The following is a 20,357-nucleotide window of genomic DNA, read 5'->3' as shown; positions in this document are numbered from 1 at the left end:
AGACATTAATGTGTTCAAGTTTGGTGGAAAGGTGTATACAATTCCTATTGGGTGTTATTAGTTACAAGATATTTCGAACTATTTAAATAAACAAATTGGAAAAGATTTTCCCGACGCTGTTTTGGAATTATATGGAAATCCAAATACTCTCCACACACATATTAAGTCAACACATGAAATAGATTTTAATGTACCTAACTCTATCGGACCACTTTTTGGTTTCACTTCAACGAAAACAATTAAAAAAAAATACCGGGCTTGAATCAGATAACATAGCGGAAATAATGAGAGTGTCTAGTATTTGTATAGAATCTAATGTGACAGTGGGTAGTTTTAAAAACGGAAAAGAATCGCATACCCTAAATTTATTTAGTATCTCTGTCCCACCAGGGTTCAAAATAATAGAGGCCCCTGAACATGTAACATACCTCCCACTCAATACCGATAAGATTCGAAATATAACCCTTAAAATAGTAGATCAAGAGGGGAAACGCATCAATTTCCAAAACGAAACCGTGACAGTGGTAGTAAATTTACAGAAGCAAGGTTAAGGTATGGGTCTTTTGTTCAAACCTTATAAACCCTATTCATGTAAGAAACTAGTTAGTAAGAAGAAGTGTGTGGAAGTGTTAACTACAACTAACAAACAATTTTTAGTAAGTCTTGGATTTAAACTCGTGTAAAATGTTGAATGTTCAAGATCCAATATCTATCGATGATAGTATAACTAGAAAAGAATTTCAATCTTCGCTAAGTTATTTTTCTAATTTTAATCACAATGATGAAATCAGAATAAGTCTCAAGGAAGATTTGTGTGTTTTTCCAAAAGACAGTTATCTTTATATCTCAGGAAAAATAGTCAAGGCAAATGATACTTCACAAATTGCAACAGATACAGAGTTAGTGTCCAATGGTATATTATCCCTATTTAACGAAATTCGACTAGAGCTCAATGGTCATAAGATTGATTCTTGTACAAAACCAGGAATAACTTCAACCATAAAAGGATTGGTTTCGTTTAATCAAGCTGAAAGTATTAAATTAGGAAATGCAGGATGGTTCCCAGATAAACCTTGTACGATTGTAAAAAATGGGAAATTTAATGCTTGCATACCATTAAGTATGATTTTCGGTATGATGGAAGATTTTGATAAAGTTCTTGTAAATATGCCTCAAGAACTAATATTAATTAGAAGTAATACCGATAAAAACGCACTAATTAACAAAAAAGAAAATTCAACCGAGGAAGCTACCGTTGTCATTGATAAGATTGTATGGAGAAATAAACATATTACACCAAATTTAAAAGAAGAATTAGCTCTAACAAAAATAATTGAAAAAGGAAAACATTTGATGGTCGGCTTTAGAACGTGGGATTTACATACATGTCCTCTCATACCAGGAACAAAAAAACATAATTGGCCAGTAAAAACAACAACCACTTTTGAAACGCCTAGACACATTTTAATAGCCTTCCAAACTGATAGAGAAGGGAATTTAAAAAAAGATTTCAGTGAATTTGATAATTGTAATATCACAAATATTCGAGTTTATCTAAACAATGAGGTATATCCATATGAAAACATTAATGTTTCTTTTGAGCAGGATCAAGTGTCAACATTATATGAAATGTTCACTCAATTTAGATCAACTTTTTATAATTTCAATAAAAGTGAAGTCAACATTACACTACAGCAGTTTATAACAAAATATCCACTGATTCACATCGATACCAGTAATCAACGAAGCAATTTAGCACAACAAGCTGTATCTGTTAGAATAGAGTTAGAAACAGAAAAACCTATCGAAGCAAATACAAATATCTTTGCCCTTTTAATATCAGATTGAATGTTTTCATATAATCCTCTAACGAAAGCTGTAAAAGGAGTGTGAGATGGAGACCGATAGTGTGATTGTGAACGTTCAAGGTTTTTATGTAGGAAAGAAAACATTTATTGTTAAAGAATTGGCAATTTTAAATAACCATCTACAAATGGAACATTATGTTTTAGAAGAACCCTTTAAATTTTCAAAATTATCCAACGATCGAAAAAGACAAGCTAAATGGCTTATGAAGTTCCACCATTGTATAAAGTGGCAGACCGAATGGATTGAACAGGAAAAGTTCAAGGATATTCTACAAACAGTGGTGAAGAATGTTAAGAAGATTTATGTCAAAGGACTTGAAAAAGCTAATTATCTTCGAACATTTTTAAACAAGGATATAATTCTACTTCCCGAAAATCCAAGTCTTCAATACGGTAACCCTTCCTGTATGAGTCATACATCACAAAATTGTATCTGTGCTCTAAGCAATGTTAAGATGTTAGCGAAGGCATTTTTTAATATCGATGTTAATAAAAAAAATTAAAACAGATTTATTTCTTTTGTTCAAAATAATGTTTAAAACAGGGTTAACCTTGTGATTTCCTGAAAAGAGGGGGGGAGGTGGTTGTAGAATTGCATGGTTGCAGTTGCATATAAAAGATTAAGGAGTACAGTCCTACTTCAGTTTGCTTTCTCGTTAGCATTGTAAACATTATACCATAAACAATGAAAAAATTTATAGAATCTTTTCAACCGTGTAGTCAACCCTCTACGTCGAGAGGGTGTGAGTGTCATAAGTGTTTACAACAGAACGTCCACCCTCTATTCCACATGTTGAAACACAGCATTCTTCATCAGAACCCGTAAGTACCACGCTTTTACAAAGATGTCTGGAGGGTGAACCTGGTTGTAACCCTTACAAAAAATAGTTATTCATGAAAATATTTTGGTGCAACCACCCACCACTTTAGACATTAAACGAAGTGTGACGACTCCTACAATATTAGATATAAAACATGAGTCTGATATTCAAAATTATATTTCGAAAATGCTAAACCTTGAAACTCAAGAACTAATTGAATCGTTTTTTCCAAACCCTTCCACCCCTGACAAATCGTTACCCGTTTTATCAGATTCGTTGTTTGAAACTGTTGATAGTCCTTCCCCACTTTCAAAAACATATATAATCTCACGTCGCTCATATTCAGATCCATCAGTAAAGTCGAAAAGTGAGAGTGTTTTATCATTTTCATTTAATGAATCTGACTTTAACGAGTCGTGGGGAAAGACAGCCCCATGCATAAAATCCTCCGATGAGTCGTTCGATTTTAATCCCTCTATAACATCTACCTCAAAATCTGAAATAATTTTTTCACCAAACTTATTTGACAGCAACACTTCTAATTTGGAAAAATTATTAACACCTCCAACAATGTTTATGAATACTCCTCCTCCTAATCCCTTTCCTGATGAGGAAGATGAGCTATATGCAAATATTCCTTCCCCAGTACATGAAGAATTAGATGACAAAATTATTAAAAGAATTGAAAGAAAACGTAAAGCTGCCATATCAAAAAGAAAGTGTTTGATTAAATTGCGTAAAAAAGATAATTTTTAATCGACACTTTTATGACTTGTTTTTTATGTCTTTATGTTTAATGTTGGAGCAGTATAAATCAAAATTATCACGTTTTTTCATTGTTTATAAAGGCTACTCTCTTTACAAAGGAGGTATGTGATAATATTCATCAAATAATGGGTACTAATTGGTTTTAATTAAAAATCAAGTTCCCATGTGAAAAATGTGGTTTTCTATTCAAAACCAAAGAAACCCGTTTGAAGCATAGTGAAGCTGCTTGCAACAGACGTTTACAGAGTAGTCAAGGGAAAAGGAAAAGAGCGGTTGATTCAGTACCCAATTCAAAAAGATCAACCGGTAATTAACAAGTTGTTAATAATTATTAATTTATGTTTTACTTTTAGCATTTTGTGAAAGCTGTCAAATCACCATTCCTCAGACATCTCTTTGCAACCATTACAAAAGTGCTCAACATCTACAAAAAAGTTTGTTTAAAGTAGAAGATGGTGTGGCGTTAATTCAAAGTGCGTTTAAAAGTAGAATTGCGACCTACCGACTTTACCCCGATATGGATTATATAGATATAAATGATCAGAGGGAGCAACTGCATGAAAAAATGTTGGAGTTTGCAGAGAGACAATCTGGTAAGAAGCATTTCATCATGTTTGTAGAATTAATTTTCTATTATTTTAGGATGGTCTTTAATTAAATTGTTACACCTCGATATTAAAATCAACTATTACAACCCACTACGAGCTTCCTCTTACATCAGACTTCCACCGTACATTGCGAAAAAGCAGGCAGTTTTAAACGTAGTCAACAGAGATGTATTTTGCTTCGCCTGGGCCATAGTGGCTACGTTAAGAAAACCGAATGGGAAAAAGACCTTAACAACATCTTACGAAGACTTTAATAGCGTATGTGATTTTAGTAATATTGAATTTCCGGTTAAATTAGATCAGATAAAAATTTTTGAATCTCAAAACAATATCTCTATAAATGTTTATGGATTAGAAGCGTGTTCAAACCAGGGTGAGAGAACTCATGATATAGTCTACTATACAACAAATAAAAGAGCTACTCATATCAATCTCTTATTATTGGAAGATGGTTGTGGTAATCAACATTATGCCACAATAATAAATTTACCTAAACTTGTTAGAAGTCAAATGTCAAGACATATGGGTAAAATATTTTTCTGCGATGGTTGTTTACAATCGTTCACTACTCAAAAATTACTTGATAGACATTTAGAAAATGATTGCAACCACATTGTTACGAAATTATTCTCAAAAGATCCAGTTATTAATAAATTTGGTAAAACAGTTCGAGAAGATATTTTAGAATTTACTGCTTTCCAACGTCAATTACCGATCCCATTTATTTTCTATTGCGATTGTGAAGCCATGTTGACACCTTTAAGTACAGTTTCACCTAATTCAACTGAATCATTTTCTATGAAAACGTTTAAACACATTCCATACTCTTGTACATATTACTTGCACTGTTCGTTTAATGATTCTCTATCCAAATTTGTACTGTTTCGTGGTGAAAAGTGTATTGATGACTTTGTAGTAGCTTTGGATGCTGAAGTTCGTCATTTATACGAAAATTATTTTAGTGTTATAAAACCAATGATTCCTCTAACTCCAGAACAACAATATCAACATTTCATGGCAACGGAATGCTATTTATGTGAACACCTTTAAACAAAATGATGTAAAAGTTCGCGATCACAATCATTTTACAGGTAGTTTTAACGGTACAGCCCACCAATCATGTAACTTGCAGTATCAGATTCCAAATTTATACCAGTAGTATTTCACAATTTATCAAATTATGATTGTCATTTATTTATCAAAAGATTAGCTTGTCATGAAGAAAAATTGGATGTAATTGGTAAAACTACCGAAAAATATATAACTTTTGGAAAGTATGTTCATGTCGGTAACTATCCAGATGCAACAGGCAAAATTCAACCAAAATATTTAAAATTGCGATTCGTGGATTCATTTCAATTTTTAGCTACATCATTGGAAAAATTGGCAAATACATTGGAATCACACCAATGTAATATTGTAAACAAATATTTTAGTATTGATGAGGAATTTTGTTTGATTAGACAAAAGGGTGTTTTCCCCTATTCCTTCATTGATGATTTTTCAAAATTAAATTATCCAAATTTACCAACAAAAGATGAATTTTTCGATAACCTTAGAGAACAACCAATATCTGATTCGGATTATGAGAGAGCTCAAAAAGTATGGAATGTTTTTAAATGTACAAATTTTGCTGATTACTCTGATATTTATTTAAAAACTGATGTGTTACTATTGGCTGATATTTTTGAAAATTTTAGAAGTATTTGTTTGGAACATTATAAATTAGATCCTGCTCATTATGTAACCGCTCCATCGCTTAGTTGGGATGCAATGCTAAAATCTACTGTAGTGTCCCACTTCAAATTCAAATTTCAAACTCTTCGCGCCACAACGACCGCAGGAATTTTTGCGTTAAGAAGTTGGTGGACTTGGGAGTTCACCGCCGCCACAGCGGAGGAGGCGGGCGAAGCCGGAGGCGAGGCATTCTGGGTATGACTTCGGGGCTACCAAGGTGCTGTGCTATCGAGTGCGTTTCGCCAAATTTTTCCAAGTGTTAATTTTAATTCCCAATTTGTTTTAATTTTTCATTTTTGTGTTTTGTTAGTTTGTAGTTTGTCAAAACATTTTAAACGTTTTTTTTTAAACCCATTAATTTTAACGGGAGTGTAGTGTTATTTTAGGGCCCCTTGTAGAAGCGCTTGTGTGTTGTCACCTTTTGGTATGTAATAGTTTTTGTCATTTGTTGTTTTAATAAGGAAGGAGTGACGGATTCTTGTAAAGTAGCTATTTCCTGTACAATTCTAAAGTAACGCGTTTTTTCCGATGACGTAAACGTCTGGATTCAACCAGTGTTCGCCCACCGTCCGATAAGCCACGTGCAGAAGCAATTTAGATTCGTGGAAACCCGATAGTTTTGGGAACTTGAATTCTATTCGATTCAGTTCAAGGAATTTATGCTGTTGAGTTCGAAGGATTAAAAATAGAATAGGATTTTAAAGAAATTGTGAAACACATCAAATTAACTGGAAATGTCTTTTTGAATCGCTCTGTGTCATTCGTGAGCAAAAACGAGTACATTTTTCCTAAAGTCCACGACTTTCTCTTCCATTGTATTTTATTGAAACTGAAACTGAAAATTTATATGTTTATGTATTTTATGTATGTCCCTTGTTTTCTTAGCTGCTCTGTACTTGTCCGAACCCAATTCTCCTTTCTAGATTTTCTTCGTCACGAAAGGCTCAACATAACAAACAGCCTCTCGTGTTAACATTAGTAGATTTTTTTAGAGTGTGATCAATTCAAAATTAAACTTTTGACTTGCGAAAACCCTCCAGTGCTGGAAGCTTGTTACGTGGGACTCGCGGGGTAGTCAGGGTTCACCTAACTAGCGGGTCTTCCGCGGGTGAGATGTTGGTTACTCTGTAACTCTGGTTATCTGGCCATAATTTGTTAGTACTCTCGATAAGACACCGCCTGTACTATGCTTGCGGAATAGGAAAGATTGTTTTCGGGTCTTCCGAAAACATAATCTCGTCCTGTTTCTGTGTGTCGCCTTTGAAAATAATTATCTTTTATTAATGTTTATTGATAAATTGTGTGTACATATCTACTTGGTAAAATGTGTGTTGTTTTTCATTGTTATTTTGTTTAAATAATTTTTGTAGTTTGATCACACTCACAACAGAGCGAATGGGAGATTTTTGTAGTTCTTTTGATGTAATTCACTTACCGTTAATTTGCTTATTGCATTTTTGTACCGAAACGTTTCTTTGTAAAGTGACTTCCTTTGACATTAAAAATTATTAAGTATTTTGTAACATGATCAAATCGTCTGTTCAAATGCTTGTATTTCTTGAAATGTTAAGAATGAACACGTAGCTGTAAAATTTAAATCAAAACCATTCAAGCTTCTAAAGTCTGAATAAAACAAGTTAAACCACAATTGGTCTGGTGTATTTTTATTTCTTTACGCTCTTCCCAAAAGACGATGCACTGCTTTGTATCTAACGAACATCCGCCTTCACAACACAACGTAGGTCCTAGCCGTTTCAGACGATCACGATTTTCGGCCATTTTATTTATTTTAAAGTTCGCGGTTCTTGAGTTTGGCGGTTCATTTGAATTTTGGCGGAATTGGGTTACAGATCATTACACTACTAAAGTAAAATTAGAACTTTTAACCGATATAGATATGCTTCATTTTTTTAAACAAGGTATTCGAGGTGGTGTTAGTTCTTGTATCAAACGATATGCCACCGCCAATAATAAATATTTAAAAAATTATGATGACTCGCTTCCAACAAGTTATATAACTTATTTTGACGCTACTAATCTCTATGGCTTTTCAATGATACAAAAACTACCCTTTGGTGCGTTCGAATTTTTAACTGATGAAGAAATTCAGCTTTTCGATATTTTTACACTTGAAGATGAGTCGGATATCGGATACGTTTTGGAAGTTGATTTGCAGTATCCCGAAGATTTACATGATTTGCATAATTATATGCCGTTTTGCCCCGAAAGCATATTACCACCACCCAATAGTAAATATCCAAAATTAATTCCAAATTTATATAACAAAACTAACTATATTATTCATTATAAAAATTTAAAGCAGTGTCTTAAACATGGCTTACAGTTGATAAAAATTCATAGAATATTAAAATTTAAACAATCCAATTGGCTTCAAAAGTATGTTGCTTTGAATACAAATTTACGCAAAAAAGCACAAACAAAATTTGAAAAAGCTTTATTTAAATTACTCGTTAATAGCGTGTATGGTAAATGTATGGAAAATGTTGATAAACGTGTTGATATAAAATTGGCTTCACACTGGGGTAAGAGAGGGAAACAATTTGGAGCTGAAACTTGGATATCTAAAGCAAGTTTTAAAAATTGTACAATTTATTGTGAAGAACTGGTTGCAATTCAAATGAATAGAGTGAAAATCGTGTATGATAAACCTGTTTATGTTGGATTTTGTATTTTAGAATTGGCCAAGTATGTCATGTAAGGTTTTTATTATGACTTTTTACAACCCCAATATAGAAATAATCTAAATTTATTATACACCGACACCGATTCCTTCATTTTAGAGATTTTCTGTGATGATGTTTACCAAGATATTCAAGCAAACAGTGAACGCTTTGATTTATCAAATTTCCCACGCAATAACCCTTATGGTATTACCCTAAATAAATCAAAACTAGGAAATTTTAAAGTGGAATTTTGTGAACAGGCGGTGAAAGCGTTTTATGGCACGGGTGCAAAAGCTTATTGTGTTGAATTAGAAAATAAACTAATTAAAAGAGCTAAAGGTATTAGTAAACACATCACCGAAACTAAATTACAACTTTTGGATTATGTAAAAGTTGTTGAAACAAATGCTACAATTATTTGTTGTATGTCTGTTTTTAAATCTTATTTACACGAAATGTTTTCTGAATTACGAAACAAGGTCGCTCTTTCTGGTTTGGACGATAAAAGGTTTTTAATAAAAAAATCACCAAAAACACTCGCTTGGGGTCATTTCGATATAGATCGTCAAATTAGGTCTGACACCTTTCTAGAATTAGCATTAAAATCTGTATAAATTAATATGTTTACTTTGTATATAGTTAGTCGTAAGAATGGAGCTTGTAAAACAAAAGGAAAAATTAAAAGTTGTTAACCATGATTATGTGTGTGATATTCCTTCTTTTATACGACATAGTGCTCTAATTGGTGCCAATTCCAAAAGGGGATTAATTATTGGAAAATCCGGTTCAGGAAAGACTAATGCTTTAATTAGTCTTTTAACAGAAAATAATGGTCTACGCTATCTTAATATTTATTTATATAGTAAAACTATTAATCAACCCAAGTATCAGTTTTTAAAAAAGGTTTTTGAAGCAATTCCTGAAATTGGATACATCGAGTACGAGTATCATGAAGACATCATACCACCACAAGAAGCTGAACCTTATAGTGTTGTTATATTTGATGATGTTCTTACAAGTAATCAAAATATTATTCGCGACTACTTTGCATATGGTAGACATTATAACTTGGATCCATTCTATTTAGCTCAAACATATTCGGCAATTCCAAAACAGATTATTCGAGATAATGCGAATTTTCTAGTGATTTTCCCCCAAGATGAAACAAATTTAAAACATATACAGGGTGGCCCATCTAAGACTTTCGGGCTCAATATCTTTGTTATTTATGAACGGATTTTTCCAAAATTTAAAATATAATTTCTTGAATAGGTAAGGTTGATGTGACATTACCACCGTCATCCTTGTCTTAAAAATGTTAATTTTTCTTGTCTTATTTTAAATTTTAATTGCTTAAGATTTATGTCGTTTTATAAAACATCAATAATTATCCGAGTGTGCCAAAGCTCAACCGTCTAGCTAGTCAAGTTGCCGAGAAAAAGAGAAAAAAGAACCTCAATATTTCCAAAAGATGCAAAATCATAGTCGGCTATGAAAAAAATAATTTCCCACGCCCAATTTTGGACATCCCTGCGTTCGGTCTGTCAATAATCGCTGACGTCAGTGACGTTCTTGACATTTGTAATATTTCTCATTTCAGGTTATGTTTACTTTTGAGCATGATGATGAATATCATTGATTTACACTTGCGCAGAACGATTTTTTATGATCTTTTGAAATTGGAAACTAATCACAATGCATCAGGCAGCGTTTTGGTGCAAAAAATTCGTAGGCACAAGGAAATGTGAGTAAAAAACGTGTTGAAAGTTGGTTATCACCAGAAAAATGATTGCAGAATGGTTCGCTATGAGGTGCAACTAGAATTCACGACTTCTTTAGAAATGTCACTGGTTTATTAAAATTGGAAATTCAGGGACACCGTATGCAGTGAAGCGATTTGACTCATTTATGATTGCATTTACGTTAAAACAGATATTTCACTTATGATGGAGACAGAATTAGATGATTTTATCCTTTTTCAGCAAACTTCTTTACTGCGCCTATAAAATGTGTGGTACTAGACAGTTTTAACATTTTTTTTTGTTCATTAATCCAAAGTAGATTAAGCTCGAAGCTCCAATATGTGAACTTCTGTAGTCAAGAAGTCAAAATTGGTTCATAATACTTATGAAATCTAGGACGTAGTGCTGCTATCGAAAAATGCTTGCGCAGAATTGAGCTATGTGCCATTTGTGCGCATTGGCTTATACCTACATGAGTGTTTGAATCACTTGATTCACAAGTAAATGTCGGTAAAGTTGGTATGCAAAAGTAACGAAGAATGCTGTATCGTTGAGTGGCCCAGCACCTACAAGACTAACGACAAAGACAAGTTTACCCATGTCAAAACGGAGTTTTATGGTATTTAGTGGCTATGCGACTAATAAATTCGTATGTTTTAATTATGATTTGTAGAAACAAGGTCGAATCGACAAATGTAGGTACAATTCTGCACACCACCATGCTAAAAGGTGTTATCAAGAAAGTTTCTTCAAGTCCAAATTGGCCGTACAGTACCATTAATATTCCGTTTCGAAAGATTGGCAAATGAAACTTTGAATTGGAAACCAACTAATGATACCAAAACGTATAAGTAATATAGAAATCAGATACATGTATTTACCTACAACTACGCGGTTTTGGATCACCAAAAACGCATGATAGTGAGTTACATTTTCTAAGGTCATTGCAAATTGTAGGAAAATACTGTTTACATCTGATATTTCAGATTCGTGCTTTCGAACCGAATATGGTGCATGATGTTGCAAGTTGTATTTGTTGCTTCAACAAACCTTGCGAACTACCTAACGATCTAGGACAACTATTATGATATGGAAAATGTGAACCGCCAAAAGATGCAAGTATGAAAGGGACTTTCATTGACACCGTATCGTACCCTGTTGCAAGCATTAAGAACGATTGCAGAACGTTCTGGACGGTGTTGACTACCATGAACGACTATGCCACTTGGATTCTTCTAACATGGGTGGATATGTTTGACGGACAATAACCAAGCTGCTAAAATTGCAAAACCCTGCTTGATTAATTCGATGAAGAGTCGCCGCAACATGATATGGTAAGTGTTCAGCGAAGGCAAGTGACTAGTGCCATCGAAGCAATTGTTCCAGTTGAAAGCGACAAGCGATTTGCTCGGATCAAGGGACCGCAAATTCATTCTTCACCATCACAGAATATATTCAAAAACTTATGCTGTCCCTAATTGTTAGTGTCCATTTCGTTACAAGAAAGTTCAAGAAATGAGTTGCTAGTAAAAAAAGAGTCAAATCTCATCGCATCGCCAATAAGCAAAATGGTAGTGACCAAACGCTTATTCCAGCACTTGTTATAAATGATCAAAGTACAGAGACATGTTGTAACAGTGTAAATATCTGATACATTTGTAAATTTTTGTACATTCGTTCATTACTATTGTAGAAAATATAGTGTTACATTGCTATAATTGTCACTGGTATAGTTTGTTCACTGTTAAAACTTTGTACCTTACAATAAAATACCTTGTAACAAATTATTTGTTAATCAAAGTAAATCAAAGTAAAGTAGTTTCCTGAAAAAGGACGAAATCTTGTGATCATCTAATTCTGTCTCCATCATAAATGAGATTACTGTTTTAACGCAAATGCAATCATAAATGAGTCAAATCGCGTCACTGGATACGTATCACTGAATTTCCATTTCCAATAAACCTGTGACAGTGCTAAAGAAGTCGTGAATATTAGTTGCACCTCATAACGAACCATTCTGCAATCATTTTTCTGGTGACGACCAACTTTCAACAAGTTTTTCGCTCACATTTCTTTGTGCCTATGAAATTTTTGCACCAAAATGCTGTCTGATGCATTGTAATTAGTTTTCAATTTCAAAAGATCGGTATAAATCGTTCCGCGCAAGTTTAAATGAATGTAAAAGTAAACATAACCTCAAAAGAGAAATATCACAAATGGAGTGCGGGCACTACCGCCTGTAAAGTATGCAACCTTGCACTGTGGAGGATCAACAAACCGTGTCGTTAAATACTATTAAAAGCGTTGTTTAGATGCAGTATTTAATTATTTTTTGTATTATAGTTGGGTTGCAACTTCTTAAAATGTATTGCCTTAATGATAATTTTGGTCAGTGAATGGTAAATGTTTAATTTCAGCCAGAATACAAGCTGCTATCTCTATTAATTTTTGGCATATTAAGTTGAATTTTGATAAATTCGTAAAGTTCTTTTTTAGGGATATTTATGCAACTTTGCAAAATCCATGGCTATACAAAATACAGCAGATATGGTAAATTCAATCTATTAGGATTTTTTAAATAATGCTATTTTCTTGTAATTTACTTCGCGTTAGGAATATTTCTAAAAGTTAGGTATTTTAAGAGAAGTTGCTTAGAATCGAATTTTAAATTCATTTATACCAAATGAGGAGTTTTTAAACAAAAAATTGATAATGTTTATTTTATCACATACAGTTTTAAGCAATAATACATTGTATAATAAGAATTGGCAAACCAAAATGAGCCATGAATTTTTTAGTACATATGAACAATGTTGTCCATGCTCTCTTACACAATTTTGAACCACTTTCAACTTTAAATTTTGAGTTCCCATTAAGTATAATTTTATGCGAACTCAAAAATAAACAAAATCATTTATGTGAATTAACAAAATATTAATATTTCATTATCAATAATTAACGATTAAATTTAAAGATTTTAATATTTAAAAGAAATTGAAATAAGAATTTTAAGTTGAAATTAAGTAAGGAATGACTTGTGAGCAACTTTTCTAAAAAATCGAAGATGTCCAACACCAAGGAAAAGTTCATTTTATTCAAAAACTCGTGGACAATCTATTATTTCCAATTTTTTTCTTTAAAATTAAGAAAGATAAAAGCTTATTCATTTAAAGTACAAAGCACTGTATTATTTTTTTGTCTAATCTCCAGATATTTCAATTTTATTTTTATTTTCATCGTCAAGTGACAAACGCCTGTAACTTTTTTTTGCGATTTTTAAAATATCAAATTTGGAAAGTCGTCATTCGTTGGCGTTTTTGGACCACTAATTACGTCAAAAGTGTTCTAAAATAAACAATTACTATTCAGTGGCAGTATAGATAATTCATATTAAAAGATTTCAACCCAACCATACTAAAAACACAGTCAAAAATAATTAAATACTGCATCTGAACAACGCTTTCAATGGTATTGAAATGGACCGACACGGTTTGTTGATCCTCCACAGTGCAAGGTTGCATACTTTACAGGCGGTAGTGCCCGCACTCCATGTCGAGAAACGATGCTCGGTTCAATGCATTGTGATTAGTTACTAAAAGATCGAGATAAAAAATCGTGAATGTGCATGTTTAAATCAATAGTCCTCATCATAATGCTTAAAAATAAACATAACCTCAAATGAATGTCACAAATGTCATGAATGTCACAGATTCATCAACAAGTCAGGGATGTCCAAAATCTAAACTCGCTGTAGAAGTCAATTGTTTCATAGCCGACTATCAGTTTGTATCTTTTGGAAATGTTGAGGTTCTTTTTTGTCTTTTTCTCGGCAACTTGACTCGCTAGACGGTTGATTTTTGGCACACGCGTATAATTATTGCTGTTTTATAAAATGACATAACTTTTAACTAATTAAAATTTAAAATAAGACAAGTAAAATTAACATTTTTAAGACAAGGATGACGCTGGTAATGTCACATCATCCTTACCTATTCAAGAAACTATATTTTAAATTTTGGAAAAATCCGTTCATAAATAACAAAGATATTGAGCCCGAAAGTCTTAGATGGGCCACCCTGTATATAATGATCACGGGAATGAAACAGGTTTATCATTTATTCAGTTTAAAAAAATGGCGCAAAAGTGTTGGATCGAACCGTTTAGTTTTCTTGTGATTGATAAAGAAAGTGATGTGATGAAAGGTCGTTATAGACAAAAATTTGATACATTTATTAATCCCTGAAAAGCATTTTTAACTCAGTGTAGTCGTTGCAATATGGATAAACATACCGCTCTCGCGTTAGACAAAGCAAGACGCAATGTTAAACAAAAGTTACGATCCCTTAATACTGATATAGTTATGTCTCAGTCGAAAATACAACGTCAATATCAACCAATTACTGACTCCATTCACAGTTTAATAACTGAACTCAAACGGGAAAAACCCTTGGTTAAAACCGAATTACCGACATCTTTCACTACATCCACACCCGCCGTACCGATTAAACAACAACAACAAACGAAATCTAAAATCCCGGAATTTTTAGAAAGTATTCCAGTGACCGAATTTAAACCTGACTCACCTGTATCCCCAAGAATCGATGAATTAAAAAGCCAAGTACTAACATTGCAAAATTCCAAGGAATTCCAAGAGTTTTTAGATCAGTGGAGTGGTCTAGCTAGAGACTATATTGAACAAATGATTACAGACACTGAAGATGCGTTTGATCATAAATATGGAGTACGCTTTGATCATGAATTGGCTAAATGTTATATTGGTGACCCTGAGATTGATTTTGATGATACTATGATTTACGTCAAGGGACTCAAATTTCCACAAACAGTTGGATTAATGGAATTATTGTTAAAAAAGATTCCACATGGATACACAATATTAGATCACAGGCCACAAATGCTAATAGAAAGAATTACGATCCCACATCACAGATTAGTGGCAATGTTGGATACAAGTATAAAAATATTATTCAATCACGTCTCCGTAGTGGTAGCGTGTCAACGATATCTCACGAAACACCGGTACGCAGAGGTAAAGGAATGCGTCTAGATGATTTGAAAAAAAATGTCGAATTTGTACCGTGGAAAAACCCTAACAAATTGGTAAATCGCTTACGACTCTTGATGGATCGAAAAAAGCTGGAAATACCAGTCACACGAATGAGATTAATGAAATTATCGATGAGTTACGCGAAGCAAAAATAATATATTAATGAGTCAGTAATGGAAAATTGTTTAGTATAGCAGCAACCATGACGATAGATAAATTCTACAATCACATTTCGGAACATCAGTTTGAACGATTGTTTGAGAAAAACTCTACAAAAGTTTTCCAACCATCAGAAAAACTTTATTTAACAACCCACATACATTTATATGCAACCCGTGAAGACTCAGAAATTATTTATAAATTGTTTCCGCATAAATCACAACATTACATTTTTCCTTACGATAAAGCCACAATGATAAATTATACTTGCAAACCATCTGGAGTTGAAGTCGTGCACAGCACAAAGGCAAATTTGAAGAAAATTTTTAAAAAAAGGAGATTTGATTTGGTTCAGACAAGTTACGGCCACGCAGGACACTACGTTATTTTTCGAACTACTCATACGACTGGAACTTTTAAATGAAGAAACCACTCCAAAACAGCTCAAAAAAGGAGGTCAACAAAACAAGTCTCAAGAGACAATTGGTTAATTTATTACACAAACCAGCCAGGGTCCATTACCCACGTAGACATGTAATAATTAAAGGCTTAACAGATTTGGGTCAAGTTGATCTCATTGATATGCGTGATTAATCAAAAACCAATAAAGGATATAATTACATTTTAGTATACATAAATGTGTTTTCAAAATCTGTTGATTGTATCCCCCTAAAAACTAAAACTGGTCTTGAAGTAACAAAAGCGATGAGTACCATTTTGGATAGAATAAAATATCCCGTTTCAAAAATTCAATCTGATGATGGAAAAGAATTTTTAAATACACATTTTCAAGCTGTAATGGAAAAACATGGAATACAACACTATCTCTCAAATTTAAAAGCCAGTATTGTAGAAAGAGTTAATCGCACATTAAAAAATAAATTATGGAAAGAATTCAGCTATAGAGGCAACTATAAATGGATAGATATTTTAGATTCAATAGTGGAAAAATACAATGCTACCAAACACAGAACGATTCAAATGGAGCCCCGAAAAGTTAATAAAAGAAATGCTAAAAACATCTTACATAATGTATACGATAAATTAAAAACTGTCGACCCTAAAACACCTCGCTTTCACCTGAATGATGTCGTTAGAATTAGTAAATATAGGTCAATTTTTCAAAAGGGTTATGAACCAAAATATTCAAATGAGGTCTTTACCGTTTATAAGGTAAACAACACCTACCCACGTACATATTTATTACGCGACATGTTTAATGAAAACATAGCCGGGAGTTTTTACGAGCAAGAATTACAATTAGTACCACCTTCATTACACGGCGTACACTTGGTTGAAAAAATACTTCACAGGAAAGGTAAAAAGACTTATGTGAAATGGTGGCAAATGGATGATAAGCACAACTCTTGGATTAATCTATCAAACATCCTTACTTAAATGTTTTTTTTAATAACATAAATATATATATATATATAATCATTTGTTTATTGATACATCAAAATGTCATTTTACATCTATAAAACTCATTTAGTTGTGATATAATAAACTCGGGATATCTGTATCGCAACTTCATCAATATGTTGTTGTTAGGGGTGTTGTCAAATGTCAACTCTTCTATATGTTTAAGAGGGTCGCCACCCTGCTTAGAAATTACCCTTCGTTTGGTGTTTTCAAAGAATTCCTCAAATTGGTGTTGTCCTAGTTTCCCCAAATAATCATTGAGTACTGGTTTCAGTTGAAATAATTTTTGCAGTGACTCTTTTCCAAAATATAAATAATAATCGATATCATTGTTCTTTTGGATCAACAACATCTTGTATTATTGTTCGATTACTCGGAGGGTGAATGTGGGTGTTGATTTCATGATATTCATTGGTTGTTTTCCATCCAAAGCGCTGAAGATCCACTCTTTGTGTTGCAAAAAAGTGAGAAATTCTTCTTTCGTCAGCTCCACACCCGTTGGTACACCAAGTATTTTACCCAAATGGATAATTGGGGTAAAACCAACGTTCACATCTAAACCGACACTCACATACTTTAATTTGCTCTTGTTTAAAAAGAACATACGCTCACCCACCAACATGGGGTTTGCATATGGAAGACACACATAGTCAACAGTATTTTCTTCGAAACACATCTTGAACTAACCCTCTATTCCATTACACCATTCAATTTATACACGATAGCATTTTTTTAGTTTCAAGGTTACATTTTCTTTCAAGGCCACTTTTTTCAAGGTCACTCAAAAATAGCTTTGCTTAACTTTTCCGTCATTTTTAAGCAGCAACTGCTGCTGAAAAACTCCGACTTGAAAGGTTTTTCTGAAGATCGAGAATCGATCTTAAAAAGAAACCGCAGAGCTGCAGGCTGCAATGACGAGTCGTAGGTGTGCATTATTCATGTAGAATTCGCGCATCGCTTCGGTCAACGTCTCCTCAAGGTCAACAACATTTCTTTAACAGTATTTATTATAAGCCAACATTATACATACAAATTTTATAATAAGTAAGATGATCACAATATATTCAGTCCTATAAAATATTAACTTTTTATTACTAACACAGAGTTTTGCAAACCCACAATCCTTTGAATACTTGAGATGTTCTTCGGAAAGTACATCTGTTGAACGAAATGATCCCAGCTCGATGTTGCAATGAAAACAGCGCACAATATCGAACTTCTTGAGGTAGTAAAACCCGTTGATGGCTAATTTTAATGGATCAACATCTTTTAGTGGCCAATCGTGAAATGTCAACAACCGATCTTCAAAACACTTCATCTGTCTCAACGGGTATTCGATAATATCTTCGGTCATGGTGTTTCTATTTCTTCTTCCGAATACTCATCAAATGAATGGAACACTGAACCCCACATGAATGACTATCTTAGACGGAGAGCTAAGGGAGACTGGTCGGCGGAGCACTACCGCAATGGGACAAAAGAAAACTGGGTTCAAGGCCAGAAAATCAAATTAAAAAATCCATTTTATATACGATTGGCGTTCAAGGTCAACTGCTAACTGTTAGGAGAAATAAACCCTGTATAGAAATCAAATTAAAAAATATGAGTAAAAAATGTATGTCGAGTAATCATTTTATTTTGGTAACAATACAAGTTATCACTGCCATGTTGTCACTAATGGTGTTGTATTGTAAGGTTCCACAGAAGTCACTTTGAAAAATATCTCCTTACAATCCTTACACGGTTTTCCATATTCTTGAATGCATTCCCTCAATTTCTTCTCATCACAAATGAGGTCGATGGTAAATTCGGTACTATCAAACGTTCACATGGGGGCGTCACACGACTTGCTTCTTCTTTTCTTTTATCGTAGCAACACTTGCAATAATCTGACAAATTAAAAAATCTTTGCAGGGAACTACCATCCAAGTCCAAATGGCCCAATTGATTGAATTAACAAGTTTCACTAAACAAACTACCACCAGTACACGTAAAACGGAAATAGCGCATGACTGTCTTAGACGGAGGGCTAAGGGAGACTGTCCCTGGTCGGTGGTCGGGTGGACACTGCCGCAATTGACCTTGGGAAAAAACTAGGGTGGGGGGTGGCCTTAGAATGGCCTTGGAGTGACCTCGTTTGCCTCCCCATTCTCTCACTACTGTCTTTCAATTTTTGAAACTCTGATAGAAATAATTGCGCTTGGCATTTTTTTTAAATATTACATAAAAAATTAATAATAAAATGTACCAAGAAAAATAATTTAAAAACCAACGGGCTTCGCTATAAGAAATTGAAACGGAAAATGCATAAATCATACAGGATTTTGATTAAATACTTAATATTATGTTAAAGTTATACAATGTATAGTAAACACAGTTGACCTTGTAAACATTTTATGGCTTAAGTCAAACCACCCTTAGAGATAAAACTGGGTGTTGTAAACTGAATTCGACAAATTTCTAGTTAGAGGGAAGGCTGAAGTTTGAACAGGCCCGCAAGCATTTCGTGCAACATTTCGATAAACTTCTCCCAGTGAACTTATTATAAGTTTAAATAACGACAGTTCCGAATCATATGACAGTTTGATCTAAATTTCAAAATGGTCAAGTGTGTTATGTAAATATATGTTTGTTTATTATATTCGATTCAATTTTCTTTTAAATACGACCCTGTTTAAGTACCGACCCATCACGGTGTGCGCCCATTTTTGTGGTTTCCAACCGCAAGGTTTAGTGCTGCCCAGTCCTCTCATAATGTGGCCATAAAATTTACTAGGTGTATGTCATTTGAGTTTACAATACCGTTTTTCCGTCAATCAAATGTTAGCAATTTTTAGATTAGTTGCCAGATTAACTTACATTCAATTAAATTGTTGTCTAAACAAGCTTATTATGTATCAGAACATCAAATTGCGTCATGCTAGTTTATTGCCACGGTATTCCACTTAATTCCAGAAATAAGAACTCAAAAGAGTTAAACGTTTTTATTTAGCACGTCCAACTTTGTTGTAGTAGGTCGGGAATAAATTAATATTTAGAAAAACAATATTGTTTACACGTTTCGTTTTTCGATTATGTTTTAAGTAATAAAATCTTTGTCACCCGGACGCAGCGGTCCAATCATTTGTTTACAAACCCCTTCAGATCCCAAGATCAGAGGTAAAAAATGCTGGTCACAATCGGGCAACATCTGAAGCTTCGCTGTCAAGTTTTACAATTGCAGGCACCAATTAATAATTGTATGGCTTAATTGAATTATTCACAGAAGTAGTGACACAAAAGGACTAAGAAACAGTGAATTAACAGATTCTTAAATTTTGTTTTTGATGACAGACATCTGCAAAATTTACTACCTTAGTATCGCTGTTTGATGGTCGTTTTGTTTTAGTGAAGAGGGGTGTGATAGATTACTCCTTTTGTGTAGTGAGTACCGAATTAACGCACTTGCATTTTTAGCCTCTCTAATATCTACTGCTACAGACT

This window comes from Gnatocerus cornutus, unplaced genomic scaffold (genome assembly GCF_029298725.1).
Source record: "Gnatocerus cornutus isolate USDA-ARS CGAHR unplaced genomic scaffold, icGnaCorn1.1 ctg00000033.1, whole genome shotgun sequence".
Lineage (NCBI taxonomy): Eukaryota > Metazoa > Arthropoda > Insecta > Coleoptera > Tenebrionidae > Gnatocerus > Gnatocerus cornutus.
This window is presented reverse-complemented; position numbering follows the sequence as displayed.